The 10,341-nt window shown below is 38.1% G+C and overlaps 8 non-coding genes across 8 annotated transcripts; all 8 read right to left on the bottom strand.

Annotated features, from left to right (window-relative positions):
- Positions 1-879: 879 nt before the first annotated feature.
- LOC114133689 (U1 spliceosomal RNA) lies at positions 880-1,043 on the bottom strand. Its single transcript, XR_003593231.1, has one exon. It is a non-coding gene; the product is annotated as a U1 spliceosomal RNA (small nuclear RNA).
- Positions 1,044-3,056: 2,013 nt separating this feature from the next.
- On the bottom strand, positions 3,057-3,219 carry LOC114133699 (U1 spliceosomal RNA). The gene has a single exon (XR_003593240.1). It is a non-coding gene; the product is annotated as a U1 spliceosomal RNA (small nuclear RNA).
- Positions 3,220-4,157: 938 nt separating this feature from the next.
- On the bottom strand, positions 4,158-4,320 carry LOC114133697 (U1 spliceosomal RNA). Its single transcript, XR_003593239.1, has one exon. It is a non-coding gene; the product is annotated as a U1 spliceosomal RNA (small nuclear RNA).
- A 938-nt stretch (positions 4,321-5,258) lies between these two features.
- Positions 5,259-5,421, bottom strand: LOC114133696 (U1 spliceosomal RNA). Its single transcript, XR_003593238.1, has one exon. It is a non-coding gene; the product is annotated as a U1 spliceosomal RNA (small nuclear RNA).
- A 938-nt stretch (positions 5,422-6,359) lies between these two features.
- Positions 6,360-6,522, bottom strand: LOC114133695 (U1 spliceosomal RNA). The gene has a single exon (XR_003593237.1). It is a non-coding gene; the product is annotated as a U1 spliceosomal RNA (small nuclear RNA).
- Positions 6,523-7,460: 938 nt separating this feature from the next.
- Positions 7,461-7,623, bottom strand: LOC114133694 (U1 spliceosomal RNA). The gene has a single exon (XR_003593236.1). It is a non-coding gene; the product is annotated as a U1 spliceosomal RNA (small nuclear RNA).
- A 938-nt stretch (positions 7,624-8,561) lies between these two features.
- Positions 8,562-8,724, bottom strand: LOC114133693 (U1 spliceosomal RNA). Its single transcript, XR_003593235.1, has one exon. It is a non-coding gene; the product is annotated as a U1 spliceosomal RNA (small nuclear RNA).
- A 938-nt stretch (positions 8,725-9,662) lies between these two features.
- Positions 9,663-9,825, bottom strand: LOC114133692 (U1 spliceosomal RNA). Its single transcript, XR_003593234.1, has one exon. It is a non-coding gene; the product is annotated as a U1 spliceosomal RNA (small nuclear RNA).
- Between the last annotated feature and the right edge of the window lie 516 nt (positions 9,826-10,341).

The raw sequence follows: 10,341 nt of genomic DNA, 5'->3' as shown, positions 1-10,341 counted from the left end.
GTTGATTAATAAAGGGGTTTTATTATGTATTTTTCAGACATAAGGCATTTTTTATATAATCAAGGTATAAAGATTCTGTATGTATCAATAAGACTTAAAATAAATGTTACTTTTCAGTGCCACACTCCTAATAAACATAACGGAGTTGCACTGTTGTGCTGACTTCCTGAAGGCGGAGTCTCTTTATAAAGAGTAGGAGCTTCTTAAAGAGACAGAGACCTAATTTCTAGTAAAATTTCTTAGTGAGTTATGTTTGATATTTATGGCATTTTTTTTAACAACTGAAGGTAACATAGTGAGTTAAAATGGTTCTATGTGCCTGGGAAATACATAATACTGTCTAATTTTGTAATCACATTTAGCCTTTTTGGCCTCCCTGCCCCAATACTAACACGTAATTCCTCCTGTTTAATGACTAAAATATATGTTTTATTATTATTATTACTACATTAAAACACATTGTCTATGTCAGGTTTCAGTTATTTAGACCTGTTTGCAGCACCTAAAAACAGCTTAAATCATCTATTTGTGCTCTAAAAAAACGGCATTTTTGGAATGGGAATCTCATTCACAATGTAATTCTAATTTTAAACGCTTGATGGCAGCATGACTCCATACTCTGTATTGAAATACATCAGTGAATAGAAAACTAAAAAACACTCCTAATGAAAACTCGTCAGATTTTCTTGACGGGTTCAGTTGAAAAGGAAATGAAACTATAGGCGAAAATTAATCGATACAAAAGTGACTGTAAATAAAAACCATTAATAAATAAAAAACGTCGTAAAAATAACCAATAATGAAACTGAAACTTAGAACGAACCCAACCACCAAACATGCGCACATTTTAGTAAACTATATTCCTCATTAACAGTGAATCAGGGGAGAGCGCGAACGCAGTCCCCCACTACCAGAAATTATGCAGTCGAGATTCCCACATTTGGGGAATTCGCAGGGGTCAGCACAACCGGAGTGCAATGGCTGAGCCTCACCCTGGGTGAACCACCTTCATGATCATGGTATCTCCCCTGCCAGGTAAGTATGAGTTGCTCGTCTCTCACGCCGGGATGTCTTTCACAGACATACCCGCATGACTCACGGTGCCACAACACTTTGTTAGCTTTAAAGCAAATATATAGCTGGGTGGCTAGTGCTCCACTAGCTAAAACATTCTGGGATAACTGGGCTATAGAAACCAGGAGAAATGTAGATTTAATGTTCAAAATAAGGATTGATTACCCATAATGCAGCGCTGTTAGCTAAGAAACAACTGACATATTTTCACTGTTTAAACATCTTCCAACGCCTCAAAAACCAGACATAAGGAGTCATATAAACGTTACCGTGTTACTAACAACTACTTTATAAACAGAACACAAACATTTTATTAGTTTTTCTTTTACTTACAGTTCAACCACTTCGAGCTGCTGCCACCTGCTGTTCATAAGGAGAAACTGCATTCATTAGTGGGGATAAAGAAGAGACCAGACTGATTCAATGCAAAGGTACACAATAACTGACTCCATCCATCCATCTTCTTCCGCTTATCCGAGGTCGGGTCGCGGGGGTAGCAGCTTCAGAAGGGAGGCCCAGACTTCCCTCTCCCCGGCCACTTGTCCCAGCTCTTCCGGGGGAATCCCGAGGCGTTCCCAGGCCAGCCGAGAGACATAGTCCCTCCAGCGTGTCCTGGGTCTGGGTCGGGGGCAGATGGACGTTGCAGACATGCCGCGGGAGTGCATGACGGCTCTGACCGGCAGGATCCCATGAGCCACCATCCATGACATCCTGGAGTCTGTTTGGAAGGACGGGACGGCTCACGTTGCGCCAAACGGTGGAGGCGTCTCCATACAGGAGGCCGCGCACTGGAGTCACTGGTTCCCGGTCCTGCACAACAGAAATAATAAGACGATGATTTGTTAAAATCTTGCTCTCCTCTTCTTCCAATCTAAAATGTTCTAAAAATTTCCGTATAAAAGCATATGCTGGAGGAAGGTTAAAAGCTACTGGAGTTCTAAAATCACTTTTTATCATTTTTAGTTTTCTAAGATAGGACCCGCACCAGAATCTGGTCATCGTGTTTGTTTTGTTATTGCTGGAAAGGTTCATGGCTTGTTTCAGGTGCGTGCTCGTATAATGGCTGCCTAAAAACAAGTAGAGGTCTGGGACTCCTTTTCCTCCTTTTTCTTTGGGTTTGTACATGATTTCTCTTTTTATCCTTTCCCATTTAGAGTTCCATATGAAATAAAAAATGGCTCGATGTAGTTCTAAAAACACTCTCTTAGGAGGGATAAAGACAGCACTGGTGAGTAAAAACACTGGTAAAATCACAGCTTTAACTATTAAAATCTTTCCTTCTATCGTAAGGTTCCTCATCCCCCAGAATCCCAGTCGCTGTTTTACTCTTCTTGTTATTTCAATCCAGTTTGTCTTTCCTTCTCCATGTTTGTCAAATTTTACTCCCAGTATTTTTTGTTCTTCTTCCGTTACTTGAAACTGACATCCTTTAAAACCCCAATAGCTTTTAACCTCCCACATGCATACGCTTTTATACGGAAATTTTTAGAACACCTGCTGTGGGAGTGCAGCGCTGCTGTGGACCTGTGGGCGAAGGCCGGCTCCTTGCAATTCCCACACTTGCCAGCAAGGGAGGTCCTCGAACCACAGCTAGGGCTGTACGGGGTGACCCACCAGACAATCCCGAAGAAGGACTTCGCTGAAATGTGGCTCACCCTAGACACCATCAAAGACGCCATTTGGACCTCCAGAAACTTGCTAGTAAGCAGGCGCAGGCAGATGCCCCCCGTGGCTGTGATCCAGATGGCGGCAGCGAGAAGAAAAACATCCAGAGATGCAGGTGGCACGCCAAGGACACAGCCACCAAGAAGAATCGCCTGCCAGTGGTTTAGTTTGAAATAGCTTCCTAGTCAAGTATCTTAAACATTTTTCATTTCCTCTGGTCAATCCACCTACAAATTGAGCTAAAAGTAACATTTATCACTACACTAAAGTAAACAGATTCAGACAGCATCACATAATTTCTCATTTGACATTGATACCAGGGGAGAGCGCGAACGCAGTCCCCCACTACCATAAATTGTGCAGCTGAGATTCTCCCATGTGGAGAATTCACAGAGGTCAGATCGCCGCAGTGCAATGGCTGATCCTCACCCTGGGCGATCCACCTACAGGATCATGGAGTCGCCCCTGCCAGGTAAGTATGCCGTTCATTCCTCTGACTGGCGATTAGCAACTTCACACATCTGGTTCTGACTCACGGTGGGAAATTAAATATTCGCTGAGTCACTTTAGGATTTAACTAAACACAATCAGGAACTCAGAGAAATAAAACATTTATACAAAAACTCAAAATAGGAAACTTAGAAAAACTCAGAAATGTTAGTTTATCCCAGAGGTTTTCTAGTAAAAAATTTCAGAGATTATTAGTTTGTGTTCTTAAGAAATGAAAGTCAGCTTTTCAAAATAAGACATTGTCTAGAAAAACAAACAGGAAAAAACTGAAAGTTTAAGATTATTCTATAGATTGAGAAAATATTCCAGTGGAAATTTTGTATTTTATAGCAAATTTTCAACTTTCATCTTCAGGATTTGTCTAGAAAAAACCTCAGAAATATTAGAGATTAATCTCAGAAATATGACGGGTATTTCAAGGAAATTTTATACGTTCCAAACTCTAATTTCAGGAATTTTCTAGAGAAAACTTGGAAATTTCCATCTCAATATTTGAGATTAATTTCCCCCTTTGCTCTTTGCTACGTTGCAGCTAGCATAGCCTGACATGAATGCTAGGCTAGTTAGCATAGCCACAAATGGCCGTGGATAAACGGTTTCACTGTAACTGTAAGATGTTTTTCTATTAGCAAATTTAGCAAGACAAACATGAGTGATTGACAGCATTAAGCCCCGCCTCCTGGCTCTGATTGGTTGTTTGTACTGGAAGCACTGGGAGTAGGTGGAGCAGCTGGATTATTTCAGATTATGTCTCATATTTACAGTGGCGTATTACAGCAAATAAAGGTTGAAATAATCAAAATAGGAGTAGTTAATTTCCACTAATTTCAAGTTTAATCTCAAATTTTTAAGAAAAACTCAAATTTTTGATTTTTAAAACGAAGAAATTTCTCATTTGACATTAATACCAGGGGAGAGCGCGAACGCAGTCCCCCACTACCATAAATTGTGCAGCTGAGATTCTCCCATGTGGAGAATTCACAGAGGTCAGATCGCCGCAGTGCAATGGCTGATCCTCACCCTGGGCGATCCACCTACAGGATCATGGAGTCGCCCCTGCCAGGTAAGTATGCCGTTCATTCCTCTGGCTGACGATTAGCAACTTCACACATCTGGTTCTGACTCACGGTGGGAAATTAAATATTCGCTGAGTCACTTTAGGATTTAACTAAACACAATCAGGAACTCAGAGAAATAAAACATTTATACAAAAACTCAAAATAGGAAACTTAGAAAAACTCAGAAATGTTAGTTTATCCCAGAGGTTTTCTAGTAAAAAATTTCAGAGATTATTAGTTTGTGTTCTTAAGAAATGAAAGTCAGCTTTTCAAAATAAGACATTGTCTAGAAAAACAAACAGGAAAAAACTGAAAGTTTAAGATTATTCTATAGATTGAGAAAATATTCCAGTGGAAATTTTGTTTTTTATAGCAAATTTTCAACTTTCATCTTCAGGATTTGTCTAGAAAAAACCTCAGAAATATTAGAGATTAATCTCAGAAATATGACGGGTATTTCAAGGAAATTTTATACGTTCCAAACTCTAATTTCAGGAATTTTCTAGAGAAAACTTGGAAATTTCCATCTCAATATTTGAGATTAATTTCCCCCTTTGCTCTTTGCTACGTTGCAGCTAGCATAGCCTGACATGAATGCTAGGCTAGTTAGCATAGCCACAAATGGCCGTGGATAAACGGTTTCACTGTAACTGTAAGATGTTTTTCTATTAGCAAATTTAGCAAGACAAACATGAGTGATTGACAGCATTAAGCCCCGCCTCCTGGCTCTGATTGGTTGTTTGTACTGGAAGCACTGGGAGTAGGTGGAGCAGCTGGATTATTTCAGATTATGTCTCATATTTACAGTGGCGTATTACAGCAAATAAAGGTTGAAATAATCAAAATAGGAGTAGTTAATTTCCACTAATTTCAAGTTTAATCTCAAATTTTTGAGAAAAACTCAAATTTTTGATTTTTAAAACGAAGAAATTTCTCATTTGACATTAATACCAGGGGAGAGCGCGAACGCAGTCCCCCACTACCATAAATTGTGCAGCTGAGATTCTCCCATGTGGAGAATTCACAGAGGTCAGATCGCCGCAGTGCAATGGCTGATCCTCACCCTGGGCGATCCACCTACAGGATCATGGAGTCGCCCCTGCCAGGTAAGTATGCCGTTCATTCCTCTGACTGGCGATTAGCAACTTCACACATCTGGTTCTGACTCACGGTGGGAAATTAAATATTCGCTGAGTCACTTTAGGATTTAACTAAACACAATCAGGAACTCAGAGAAATAAAACATTTATACAAAAACTCAAAATAGGAAACTTAGAAAAACTCAGAAATGTTAGTTTATCCCAGAGGTTTTCTAGTAAAAAATTTCAGAGATTATTAGTTTGTGTTCTTAAGAAATGAAAGTCAGCTTTTCAAAATAAGACATTGTCTAGAAAAACATACAGGAAAAAACTGAAAGTTTAAGATTATTCTATAGATTGAGAAAATATTCCAGTGGAAATTTTGTATTTTATAGCAAATTTTCAACTTTCATCTTCAGGATTTGTCTAGAAAAAACCTCAGAAATATTAGAGATTAATCTCAGAAATATGACGGGTATTTCAAGGAAATTTTATACGTTCCAAACTCTAATTTCAGGAATTTTCTAGAGAAAACTTGGAAATTTCCATCTCAATATTTGAGATTAATTTCCCCCTTTGCTCTTTGCTACGTTGCAGCTAGCATAGCCTGACATGAATGCTAGGCTAGTTAGCATAGCCACAAATGGCCGTGGATAAACGGTTTCACTGTAACTGTAAGATGTTTTTCTATTAGCAAATTTAGCAAGACAAACATGAGTGATTGACAGCATTAAGCCCCGCCTCCTGGCTCTGATTGGTTGTTTGTACTGGAAGCACTGGGAGTAGGTGGAGCAGCTGGATTATTTCAGATTATGTCTCATATTTACAGTGGCGTATTACAGCAAATAAAGGTTGAAATAATCAAAATAGGAGTAGTTAATTTCCACTAATTTCAAGTTTAATCTCAAATTTTTAAGAAAAACTCAAATTTTTGATTTTTAAAACGAAGAAATTTATCATTTGACATTAATACCAGGGGAGAGCGCGAACGCAGTCCCCCACTACCATAAATTGTGCAGCTGAGATTCTCCCATGTGGAGAATTCACAGAGGTCAGATCGCCGCAGTGCAATGGCTGATCCTCACCCTGGGCGATCCACCTACAGGATCATGGAGTCGCCCCTGCCAGGTAAGTATGCCGTTCATTCCTCTGGCTGACGATTAGCAACTTCACACATCTGGTTCTGACTCACGGTGGGAAATTAAATATTCGCTGAGTCACTTTAGGATTTAACTAAACACAATCAGGAACTCAGAGAAATAAAACATTTATACAAAAACTCAAAATAGGAAACTTAGAAAAACTCAGAAATGTTAGTTTATCCCAGAGGTTTTCTAGTAAAAAATTTCAGAGATTATTAGTTTGTGTTCTTAAGAAATGAAAGTCAGCTTTTCAAAATAAGACATTGTCTAGAAAAACAAACAGGAAAAAACTGAAAGTTTAAGATTATTCTATAGATTGAGAAAATATTCCAGTGGAAATTTTGTTTTTTATAGCAAATTTTCAACTTTCATCTTCAGGATTTGTCTAGAAAAAACCTCAGAAATATTAGAGATTAATCTCAGAAATATGACGGGTATTTCAAGGAAATTTTATACGTTCCAAACTCTAATTTCAGGAATTTTCTAGAGAAAACTTGGAAATTTCCATCTCAATATTTGAGATTAATTTCCCCCTTTGCTCTTTGCTACGTTGCAGCTAGCATAGCCTGACATGAATGCTAGGCTAGTTAGCATAGCCACAAATGGCCGTGGATAAACGGTTTCACTGTAACTGTAAGATGTTTTTCTATTAGCAAATTTAGCAAGACAAACATGAGTGATTGACAGCATTAAGCCCCGCCTCCTGGCTCTGATTGGTTGTTTGTACTGGAAGCACTGGGAGTAGGTGGAGCAGCTGGATTATTTCAGATTATGTCTCATATTTACAGTGGCGTATTACAGCAAATAAAGGTTGAAATAATCAAAATAGGAGTAGTTAATTTCCACTAATTTCAAGTTTAATCTCAAATTTTTAAGAAAAACTCAAATTTTTGATTTTTAAAACGAAGAAATTTCTCATTTGACATTAATACCAGGGGAGAGCGCGAACGCAGTCCCCCACTACCATAAATTGTGCAGCTGAGATTCTCCCATGTGGAGAATTCACAGAGGTCAGATCGCCGCAGTGCAATGGCTGATCCTCACCCTGGGCGATCCACCTACAGGATCATGGAGTCGCCCCTGCCAGGTAAGTATGCCGTTCATTCATCTGGCTGACGATTAGCAACTTCACACATCTGGTTCTGACTCACGGTGGGAAATTAAATATTCGCTGAGTCACTTTAGGATTTAACTAAACACAATCAGGAACTCAGAGAAATAAAACATTTATACAAAAACTCAAAATAGGAAACTTAGAAAAACTCAGAAATGTTAGTTTATCCCAGAGGTTTTCTAGTAAAAAATTTCAGAGATTATTAGTTTGTGTTCTTAAGAAATGAAAGTCAGCTTTTCAAAATAAGACATTGTCTAGAAAAACAAACAGGAAAAAACTGAAAGTTTAAGATTATTCTATAGATTGAGAAAATATTCCAGTGGAAATTTTGTATTTTATAGCAAATTTTCAACTTTCATCTTCAGGATTTGTCTAGAAAAAACCTCAGAAATATTAGAGATTAATCTCAGAAATATGACGGGTATTTCAAGGAAATTTTATACGTTCCAAACTCTAATTTCAGGAATTTTCTAGAGAAAACTTGGAAATTTCCATCTCAATATTTGAGATTAATTTCCCCCTTTGCTCTTTGCTACGTTGCAGCTAGCATAGCCTGACATGAATGCTAGGCTAGTTAGCATAGCCACAAATGGCCGTGGATAAACGGTTTCACTGTAACTGTAAGATGTTTCTCTGTTAGCAAATTTAGCAGGACAAACATGAGTGATTGACAGCGTTAAGCCCCGCCTCCTGGCTCTGATTGGTTGTTTGTACTGGAAGCACTGGGAGTAGGTGGAGCAGCTGGTTTATTTCAGATTATGTCTCATATTTACAGTGGCGTATTACAGCAAATAAAGGTTGAAATAATCAAAATAGGAGTAGTTAATTTCCACTAATTTCAAGTTTAATCTCAAATTTTTGAGAAAAACTCAAATTTTTGATTTTTAAAACGAAGAAATTTATCATTTGACATTAATACCAGGGGAGAGCGCGAACGCAGTCCCCCACTACCATAAATTGTGCAGCTGAGATTCTCCCATGTGGAGAATTCACAGAGGTCAGATCGCCGCAGTGCAATGGCTGATCCTCACCCTGGGCGATCCACCTACAGGATCATGGAGTCGCCCCTGCCAGGTAAGTATGCCGTTCATTCCTCTGGCTGACGATTAGCAACTTCACACATCTGGTTCTGACTCACGGTGGGAAATTAAATATTCGCTGAGTCACTTTAGGATTTAACTAAACACAATCAGGAACTCAGAGAAATAAAACATTTATACAAAAACTCAAAATAGGAAACTTAGAAAAACTCAGAAATGTTAGTTTATCCCAGAGGTTTTCTAGTAAAAAATTTCAGAGATTATTAGTTTGTGTTCTTAAGAAATGAAAGTCAGCTTTTCAAAATAAGACATTGTCTAGAAAAACAAACAGGAAAAAACTGAAAGTTTAAGATTATTCTATAGATTGAGAAAATATTCCAGTGGAAATTTTGTATTTTATAGCAAATTTTCAACTTTCATCTTCAGGATTTGTCTAGAAAAAACCTCAGAAATATTAGAGATTAATCTCAGAAATATGACGGGTATTTCAAGGAAATTTTATACGTTCCAAACTCTAATTTCAGGAATTTTCTAGAGAAAACTTGGAAATTTCCATCTCAATATTTGAGATTAATTTCCCCCTTTGCTCTTTGCTACGTTGCAGCTAGCATAGCCTGACATGAATGCTAGGCTAGTTAGCATAGCCACAAATGGCCGTGGATAAACGGTTTCACTGTAACTGTAAGATGTTTCTCTGTTAGCAAATTTAGCAGGACAAACATGAGTGATTGACAGCGTTAAGCCCCGCCTCCTGGCTCTGATTGGTTGTTTGTACTGGAAGCACTGGGAGTAGGTGGAGCAGCTGGTTTATTTCAGATTATGTCTCATATTTACAGTGGCGTATTACAGCAAATAAAGGTTGAAATAATCAAAATAGGAGTAGTTAATTTCCACTAATTTCAAGTTTAATCTCAAATTTTTGAGAAAAACTCAAATTTTTGATTTTTAAAACGAAGAAATTTATCATTTGACATTAATACCAGGGGAGAGCGCGAACGCAGTCCCCCACTACCATAAATTGTGCAGCTGAGATTCTCCCATGTGGAGAATTCACAGAGGTCAGATCGCCGCAGTGCAATGGCTGATCCTCACCCTGGGCGATCCACCTACAGGATCATGGAGTCGCCCCTGCCAGGTAAGTATGCCGTTCATTCATCTGGCTGACGATTAGCAACTTCACACATCTGGTTCTGACTCACGGTGGGAAATTAAATATTCGCTGAGTCACTTTAGGATTTAACTAAACACAATCAGGAACTCAGAGAAATAAAACATTTATACAAAAACTCAAAATAGGAAACTTAGAAAAACTCAGAAATGTTAGTTTATCCCAGAGGTTTTCTAGTAAAAAATTTCAGAGATTAATATTTTTTAATATATTTCTTCTAAAAAAAAAAATCTACCTTTCATACTAAGACATTGTCTAGAAGAAGAAACCTGAATAAAACTCAAATGTTAAGATTAATCCCTGAAATTGAAAACAAAGAAAAACTTTTTTTTTTTGCTAGCATAAAGGCAGGAACAGCATTAGAGCATGTTGTGCTGATTGATCTTTATATCAGATCCATTTTATATTTATTTTATGACAAGAGGAAGTTTATGTGCTAATTTATTATTTTTGAACCGGCTGGCAGCCGACAGAAAGCTGGAAGAAAGCAG

Source organism: Xiphophorus couchianus, chromosome 18, assembly GCF_001444195.1.
Source record: "Xiphophorus couchianus chromosome 18, X_couchianus-1.0, whole genome shotgun sequence".
Lineage (NCBI taxonomy): Eukaryota > Metazoa > Chordata > Actinopteri > Cyprinodontiformes > Poeciliidae > Xiphophorus > Xiphophorus couchianus.
This window is presented reverse-complemented; position numbering and strand designations above follow the sequence as displayed.